The sequence below is a fragment of the Brassica napus genome, unplaced genomic scaffold (genome assembly GCF_020379485.1).
Source record: "Brassica napus cultivar Da-Ae unplaced genomic scaffold, Da-Ae ScsIHWf_1816;HRSCAF=2452, whole genome shotgun sequence".
Classification (NCBI taxonomy): domain Eukaryota; kingdom Viridiplantae; phylum Streptophyta; class Magnoliopsida; order Brassicales; family Brassicaceae; genus Brassica; species Brassica napus.
Window position 1 is genome coordinate 10,840 of NW_026015232.1, and position 9,161 is coordinate 20,000.

Consider the following 9,161-nt stretch of genomic DNA (forward strand, 5'->3'; position numbering starts at 1 on the left):
CGCAATAATAGAAAACATGATGCATCCTAGCCCTAGTCCTAGTCAGGTTATTAACTCAGTCTTAATTCCATTCATCTCAGCTTAGCCCTTGCTAAACTGAGTCCGGTTCCATAAATAAAATAACCCTAAGGACTCTACCATTCAATAACGTGATCATTCTAATCTATATGCAGACTCGATCTACCCTAAATTCCAAGTGGAATTCAAACAAACCAACTCACAGTGTTCTAGGCGAGAAGCAGCTGGTTGATCGTAGAGGACTTGGCCAAAACCCAAGGGACGCCTTGACTGGACTGCACTGGACTGATCTTGACTTGGACATAACCTCGGCTTCATCATGAAGAAACTGACACGTCTGGACAGACTGATCTGGACAGAATCTCCTTTAGCTGCTGGACAGTTCTTCGGACATTTCGGCGGAGTAACGAGGAGAACTTCGACTGATCTGAACCCATGGAACTGAACTAATCTTGGACAGCACCTCCACTTGATTGTAGGAGAATATGACTGGCTTGGACGGATTGAATTGGACAGAGCTTCCGCGTCACAATCGTAGAGAATCGCCGATTGGACGGAACTGGCCTTCTCGGTGGAGTATCGGTCTTCAGAACTCAGCTACACTTTCTTTCTCTCTCTCTCTAACCACGTTGACTTGCTTCCCATCTGAATTGATCTTCAATTGGTTGATCTTCAGTTGGCCAGAACCTTCCCTAGGCGCTGACTTGAAATCAGTAGAGAAACTGATCTCGAAAACTCTCTAAAACTCTCGAAATAGCTCAAAACCTCTTACTTTCTTTTTCTACTTCTTTCTCTCTCTCTAACCCACTTTTTTAACTTGCTTTTGAAAGGTCTGGATGAATGAAATGAGAAGGGGTCGTGGTCTTTATATAGGAGACACCAGCCAATCAGCTTCAGGTTGGTGGCAGCCCGTGTGTCGCTTCGCATGGCTCCGGACGCATGCGTCGTGGCACCTCGTGCTCCACATGTCTGATGGCATGACCAGGAGATCATGCAGAGTGACACCATGCCCTCCAGATGTCTGATCCACGGCCTGACCTCATCCAGATTGACACTCAGCGCACACATGTCGCTCAGCATGCTCCGATCGCAGGTTTCGCGGCACCTCGTGCTTCTGGGTGTCAATCAGCATGCTGTGCTCTCCTGGGCTTCAACACCTCCTGCTTCCCTTGCCACATACCATGCCAGGCAGGTTACATCACGTCCTTATCTCATAGATAAGGCCAGCTCGAGCTTCTCGGTCCATTCGACTGATTTCGACCCTTCCGGTGAATTTTCGTCCCGTGATCAATCCCGAATATTTTTCTACGCCCGTTCTGATGAGATGAATATTTTTAATAAACTCCAAGTGAATCCTGACCTTGATGGAAAATATTTCCCGAGCCTCCGGCTTCCTCGAAAAATCGATAATACCAAAATTAGGGTTTTCGCCCAACTTCGGATTTTCCCGTCGTGCTTCAATCCCGTCGTGCTTGCTTCCCGTCCTGCTTAATTCCCGTCCTGCTTCCGACTTATAATGTCTTCAGAATAATATTTTACTGATACGAAGATATTCTGAGAAAACTTCGCGATGAAGAAACGTCAATCTTCAAAAACGTCGAGCTTCTAAACCGTCGTGCTTAAAAAATGTGATTCTTCCAAAACTGCCGTCTGATCAATCTAAGACATTTCTAACAATGGTAGAGCAGCTTATCTCAACTCATGCTTCACTCACGATCCATTCTTCGAACTTCTCGTACTTCAAATTTCCCGATCGATCTGTATTGCCCGCGACTCAACCACAAAGATACTCGACCATTCTCTCTCTCTTTTCTTTTTTTTTTTTTTTTTTTTTTTTTTTTTTTTTTTTTTTAACGGGTTTCTACAGGAAGGGTCAGCGTGCTGAGTCCAAGGACCAACATTGTAAGACCCGATCCTGGCTCCTAAGCCCAACTTGGACCCGCGGCCTTACTTAACTCCTAGTGTAAGTTTTGTCCAGTTTAAAAGTTCAACAATTCTTAAGTCCTGTTCAGTCAGATGAGGTTCAAGCAATTTATTCCTAAGACTAAACAGATAAGAAGAAATTGTATCTTTCTAAATAACAAACATGTGATTTAATACATAGGTTCAGTTGCACAATAGGCTAATCATAAGTTCATACTAATAGTATTATCCCAAATACCACACATCCATCCACGGCTAAGGTCTTCATGGTGCCTTGGCCTTGCCACGGTCCTGGTCTGATCCTGAAACCATCACACAACACAAAACATCTGTGTAAGTACAATCCGATATCCTAAACAATCATATCTAGCATTGCATGGTTCGGTTCACTTATTCTATGTTCCCTAACTAACAATTCAACTCACAAGGCACACAGACATACCCAGAACATCACCTAGGATTCCCATAACACCCAACTAACACACGGCCAGACCAATCAAGAGAGATCCCACCCATTGTCTCAATCAATCTGAACCGGCATATCTTAATCCCAAATCTGACCTACTCAAATAAATTCCCAAAAATTAATCTGACTTCATGAAAATTCATGATAGATCCTAACTAAGAGAATGGTCGAGTCAGAACCACCAGAACCGGTCCCGGCTCCTAGATTTCGGCCATAACCAGCCAAACTGGCCAAACTGACCACCTCTAAATTCGTCTGATAAAATTAGTTGGAACCCATGATAATTCATGATAAATACCCAGTAAGAAGAATCCACAATCAGATCTTACAGAACCGGCCTCGATCATATATATCTCGACCCTGATCAGCCAAACCGGCCAACATCCAAGGACTATGTTCCTGGACCGGTCAAGGCCTTGATCTCATCCCTCTGACTTCGAATCATCAGTCCCATACAGAATAAAGATGAAACAGAGATGGAATAGAAGGGTAATGAGAAGAGATAGGTCTGGCTTCACCAATCCGGCCACAACCTACACGGAATTCCACCGCGGCCATGGCAGGAGGTTTAGTCCATCCTACTCACCTTGGGCGTGCGTTCAGGAGTGCTCAAGCCCCTCTCCGTGCCTCTGTTACTCATCCTCAGCCAATCTCAACTTCCTCAGACCAACTCTCAGATTGAATCAGTCACTAACACAGTCGGCCAAGGCATTGGCCGATCACTTCTTCTTTCTCTCTTTCTTTCTCTCACGATTTGGGCAGAGCTTTTCCTTAGGAAAAATTGTGGCAAATCTCGGTCCCTAGGGTCTGTATATATAGGAAGAGACAGGCCAATAACAGCCTGGCCGAACAGGCACCACCTGATGGCCGAATGGGTACCACTTGTGCCATTCCCACCTTTTCGGCATAACTGCCCCTTTTCCCTGTTGGGCTGTTCGAACCTGAGCCCACCATGCTTGCCCATCCTTCCTGGATCCCTTGTCCAATCCTCAAACCCATCGGACTCTCCTTGGCCACTCAAGCCTCCCTCACGGCCTGGTATGGCCCATGACCCGGCCACATGGCCAAGACTCCAACACTTCACCGAGCTGAGGTGAGCTGATTGCTAGCTGCTCCAGCTGGGTGAGCTAGTAGTCTAGCTACTGGAGCTGACCTAAACTAGTGTGAGCTGAACTGAGCTGTCCAGGACTTGATCCAGCTGGTAGAGCCACGTCCCAGCTTGGCCGAGCTGCCTTAGAACTCGTCCAGCTCCGTTCCCCTTGTCTCATCAGGTTCTGGTTAAGTCTCAGCCTACTGATGCACTTAACCATCCTTGTACAGCCATGATACGCTTGTCTTTGGGTCGTGTGACCTGACTGGTTCATCGCCTCGCACCATGGCTGTGCCCGAAGGCACTATCTAGAATCAGGGACTTGACAAGTCTCCCCCACTTGAGATGGATTCGTCCTGGAATCCGACCCTTGATCTTCCATGGAGAACTGATGATACCATTCGGGAAAATCATCCTTCATTCTTGCCTCGGTCTCCCAAGTGACTTGCTCTTGTCCACTGCAATCCCAAATCACCTTGACCATCTCTATTGTCTTACGTCTCATTGCTTTCTCCATTCTGTCTACAACCCAAACCGGCCTTGTCTCTAAGGTGAGGTTCGTGCCTAGATCGGACGGAATCTCTGGAATGATAATGTCCTGATCTGAAAGACATTTCCTTAACTGAGACACATGGAACACATTGTGAAATGCTTCCATTTCTATTGGTAGGTTCAGCATGTAAGCCACCACCCCAACTCGTTCTATAATCCGGAAAGGACCCAAGTACCTCGTATCTAGCTTCCTTCGGCCAGGCACCCTTTTCCATCCTCTGAAAGTGATCATCTTGAGATAAACCATCTCATCCACCTCAAACTCCACATGTTTCCTCCTTCTGTCCGCATAGGACTTGTGGCGATCTTGTGCTTCTTTCATCTTGTCCCTTATGAACTTAATCTTCTCTGTGGTCTCCTCCACTATCTCAGGTCCTATCATGCTGCACTCCCCCACTTGGGTCCAGCATAACGGTGTCCTGCAAGGTCGTCCATACAAGGCTTCATAAGGCGACATCCCAATGCTCGTGTGAAAGCTGTTGTTGTAAGCAAACTCCACCAACGGCAAATGTTTTTCCCAGGAGTTACCCCAGTCCAAAACACATGCTCTCAACATATCCTCCAACGTCTGGATGGTTTTTTCTGACTGACCATCTGTCTGCAGATGATAAGGTGTACTCATGTTCACCCTGGTTCCTAAGGCCTTTTGGAAAGCCATCCAGAAGTAAGAAGTGAACCGTGGGTCTCTGTCGGAAACAATACTGGCCGGCACTCCATGCAGGCGTACTATTTCATCCATGTAGTTCTGCCCCAAAGGCTCCACACCATCAGTCTTCTTGATTGGTATGAAATGAGCTGATTTGGTCAAACGATCCACCACTACCCAGACTGAATCCTTCATGTTCCTGGTCGTGGGAAATCCGGACACGAAGTCCATGGTTATGTGATCCCACTTCCATTCTGGAATAGGTAAGTTCTGAAGTAGCCCACTAGGTACTTGATGCTCAGCCTTGACGAGTTGGCAAGTAGGACACTTAGCCACCCACTCGGCCACATCAGTCTTCATGCGAATCCAATGGTAATACCTCTTGATGTCTTTATACATCTTGTTCAGTCTGGGATGTACGGAGAACTTAGACTTATGAGACTGACTCATTATCTCTTCCTTAAGTTCCTGCACGTTAGGGACGCTAATCCTTCCATGGACCAAGATCGTTCCATCTTGAGCCGTCTGATACTCCGTCTTCTCGTTCCGAGCAACCCCTTGAAGGTTCTCGTCCAAGACCTGAGCTTGTCTATTCCTGGTCAGAAGATCGGCCTGGTTCACTGCTTCCAAACCCAAAGGTTCGTCCTCGCTGACCAAGGTATTTAGGTGCAACGACCTGACCATCCCTTCCAACATGTCCGCCTCCTTCTTAGCCGATACTTCAGCTCTTCTGCGGCTCAATGCATCGGCCACCAGGTTTGCTTTACCTGGATGGTATGCTATGTCAAGATCATAGTCGGCCACAAACTCCATCCATCTTCTTTGTCTCAAATTCAACTCAGGTTGAGTGAATATATACTTGAGGCTTTTGTGGTCGGTTAAGATCTGAACCTTGCCACCATACAACTATGACCGCCATATCTTGAGGGCAAACACCACTGCGGCCATCTCCAGGTCATGGGTTGGGTAGTTACCCTCGTGCTTCCTCAACTGCCTAGAGGCATAGGCAATGACCTTTCCGTGTTGGGTCAATCCACATCCTAATCCGGTGATGGATGCGTCGGTGTATACCACATAAGGTTGGTCAGCCTCTGGTAGCACTAGAACGGGTGCATTCGTCAACATATTCTTCAAGGCAGAGAAACACTTCTCACATCCTTCAGACCATACAAATCTCACATCTTTTCCAGTTAGTTGTGTCATTGGTTGGGCCAAGCTGGCAAACCCTTTGACATACTTCCTGTAGTAACCGACCAGCCCTAGGAAACTCCTGACCTCCGTGAAACTCTTAGGTCGTGGCCATTCCTATATGGCCTTGATCTTGGATCAACCGAGACTCCTTGATCGGACACGATGTGTCCAAGGAACCCAACACTCCTTTGCCAAAAACTGCACTTGCTCAACTTGGCAAAGAGCTGTTGTTCCCTCAACCGTCCTAGCACAGCCCTTAGATGCCTCCCATGGTCTTCCTTGCTCTTGGAATATACTAGTATGTCATCAATGAAGATGATTACAAATTCATCCAAGAAATCTCGGAAGATACCATTCATCATCTTCATAAAGGCTGCTGGTGCATTGGTTAGTCCGAATGGCATGACCACAAATTCGTAGTGGCCGTACCTTGTTCGGAATGCTGTCTTCCTAACATCATTTGGTTCAATAGGGATCTGATGATACCCTGAAGCCAATTCGATCTTAGAGAACCACTTTGCACCCTTGAGCTGATCCAATAACTCATCTATCCGAGGCAATGGGTATTTGCTCTTCACTGTAACCCGGTTCAACCCTCGATAGTCAATGCACAACCTGAAGCTACCATCTTTTTTTTTGACAAAAAGAACCGGTGCTCCCCAAGGTGACACACTAGGTCTTATAAAACCCTTATCCAGCAACTCCTCCAGTTGCTTCTTAAGCTTTGCCATCTCGGCAGGAGCCATTCTGTAGGGACTTTTGGATAACGGGGCCGTCCCTGGTTCCAGTTCTATTATGAATGGGTCCGACCTATCAGGGGGAATGCCCTGTAGTGACCTAAACACATCGTGGAACTCTCGGACCAGCGGTATTCCCTCCGGGTCACCACCCCCTACGACCTTCTTAGTGGCGATTGTGGCTAGAAAAGCTTCACAACCCTTCCTCAGCATCCTTTCAACATGGATTGCTGACACCACCAAGCATCCAGAGATCGAACGTATACCTTGGAACCTGACCGGATATCCACACCCACCCTCAAACTGCACGCGCCCCCGGTGACAGTCAAGAGTGGCCCGGTTCTTTCCAAGCCAGTCCATACCTAATATCACCTCGTGATTCTTTAGGTCGACTACCACAAGATCCACAGGCATGACCCTGGCTTGGCCTGGTTTCATCCGTCTTCCAGTTGCTCTTTTGATTACATCTCAAGAGTGGTTGGAAAGATTGATGTTAGCGGGGCAAATGAACATTCGGCGTATGAGTGGTGATTGGATAGCTAGTGTTTGTTGGCTCTGTGCTCGCGCACCCAACTACAGACCAACTATAGTCCTCAGTTTCTTCACTAGCATAGTTTTATGCTTGCTGAACTGATCCGGGGCCTGTGTTGTGTACCTATCTGGAAGGAATTGTTAAGATTTGCTTAAAATGTTGTTTGCGGCATCTCCTTCAGTGGGGAAGTCGTGAACACATAAGCCGGCACTTGTGATCCTTGCGTCTTTGCATAATTTATGCATTGTTCGCAAAGGTGAATAAGCTGTTTGCTGAGATCTCGGTTGCGGAAATATTATGGCGGTGACTCGAAGAAATTCTGTCCCGCTAAGCACGTTTGTCTCCAGACAAAAGATTCGGTCAAGTCTGCGTCTGTTCCCACTTTCCATGTGTTTGCGGGAATATGACGTGGTCTTGCCCTGATTTATGAATGCTACCTGGTTGATCCTGGCAGTAGTCATATGCTTGTCTCAAAGATTAAGCCATGCATGTGTAAGTATGAATGAATTCAGACTGTGAAACTGCGAATGGCTCATTAAATCAGATATAGTTTGTTTGATGGTAACTACTACTCGGATAACCGTAGTAATTATAGAGCTTATACGTGCAACAAACCCCGACTTCTGGAAGGGATGCATTTATTAGATAAAAGGTCGACGCGGGCTTTGCCCGTTGCTCTGATGATTCATGATAACTCGACGGATCGCATGGCCTTAGTGCTGGCGACGCATCATTCAAATTTCTGCCCTATCAACTTTCGATGGTTGGATAGTGGCCTACCATGGTGGTAACGGGTGACGGAGTATTAGGGTTCGATTCCGGAGAGGGAGCCTGAGAAACGGCTACCACATCCAAGGAAGGCAGCAGGCGCGCAAACTACCCAATCCTGACACGGGAAGGTAGTGACAAAAAATAACAATACCGGGCTCTTTGAGTCTGGTAATTGGAATGAGTACAATCTAAATCCCTTAGCGAGGATCCATTGGAGGGCAAGTCTGGTGCCAGCATTCGCGGTAATTCCAGCTCCAATAGCGTATATTTAAATTGTTGCAGTGAAAAAGCTCGTAGTTGAACCTTGGGATGGGTCGCCCGGTCCGCCTTCGGTGAGCACCGGTCGGCTTGTCTCTTCTGTCGGCGATATGCTCTTGGTCTTAACTGGCCGGGTCGTGCCTCCGGTGCTGTTACTTTGAAGAAATTAGAGTGCCCAAAGCAAGCCTACGCTCTGTATATCAGCGGATGTTGCTTATAGGATTCCGCTGGCACCTTATGAGAAATCAAAGTTTTTGGGTTCCGGGGGGGAGTATGGTCGCAAGGCTGAAACTTAATGGAATTGACGGAAGGGCACTACCAGGAGTGGAGCATGCGGCTTAATTTGACTCAACACAGGGAAACTTACCAGGTCCAGACATAGTAAGGATTGACAGACTGAGAGCTCTTTCTTGATTCTATGGGTTGTGGTGCATGGCCGTTCTTAGTTGGTGGAGCGATTTGTCTGGTTAATTTCGTTAATGAATGAGAACTCAGCTTGCTAACTAGCTACGTGGAGGCATCTCTTCACGGCCGGCTTCTTAGAGGGACTATGGCCGTTTAGGCCAAGGAAGTTTGAGGCAATAACAGGTTTGTGATGCCCTTAGATGTTCTAGGCCGCACGCGCGCTACACTGATGTATTCAACGAGTTCACACCTTGGCCGACAGGCCCGTGTAATCTTTGAAATTTCATCGTGATGGGGATAGATCATTGCAATTGTTGGTCTTCAACGAGGAATTCCTAGTAAGTGCGATTCATCAGCACGCGTTGACATGGGTGGTTTGCCGTCTGCGACGTCTCGAGAAGTCCATTAAACCTTATGATTTAGAGGAAGGAGAAGTCGTAACAAGGTTTCCGTAGGTGAACCTGCGGAAGGATCATTGTCGTACCCTGGAAACAGAACGACCTGAGAACGATGAAACATCACTCTCGGTAGGCCGGTTTCTTACTGTGCCTGCCGATTCCATGGTTATACGT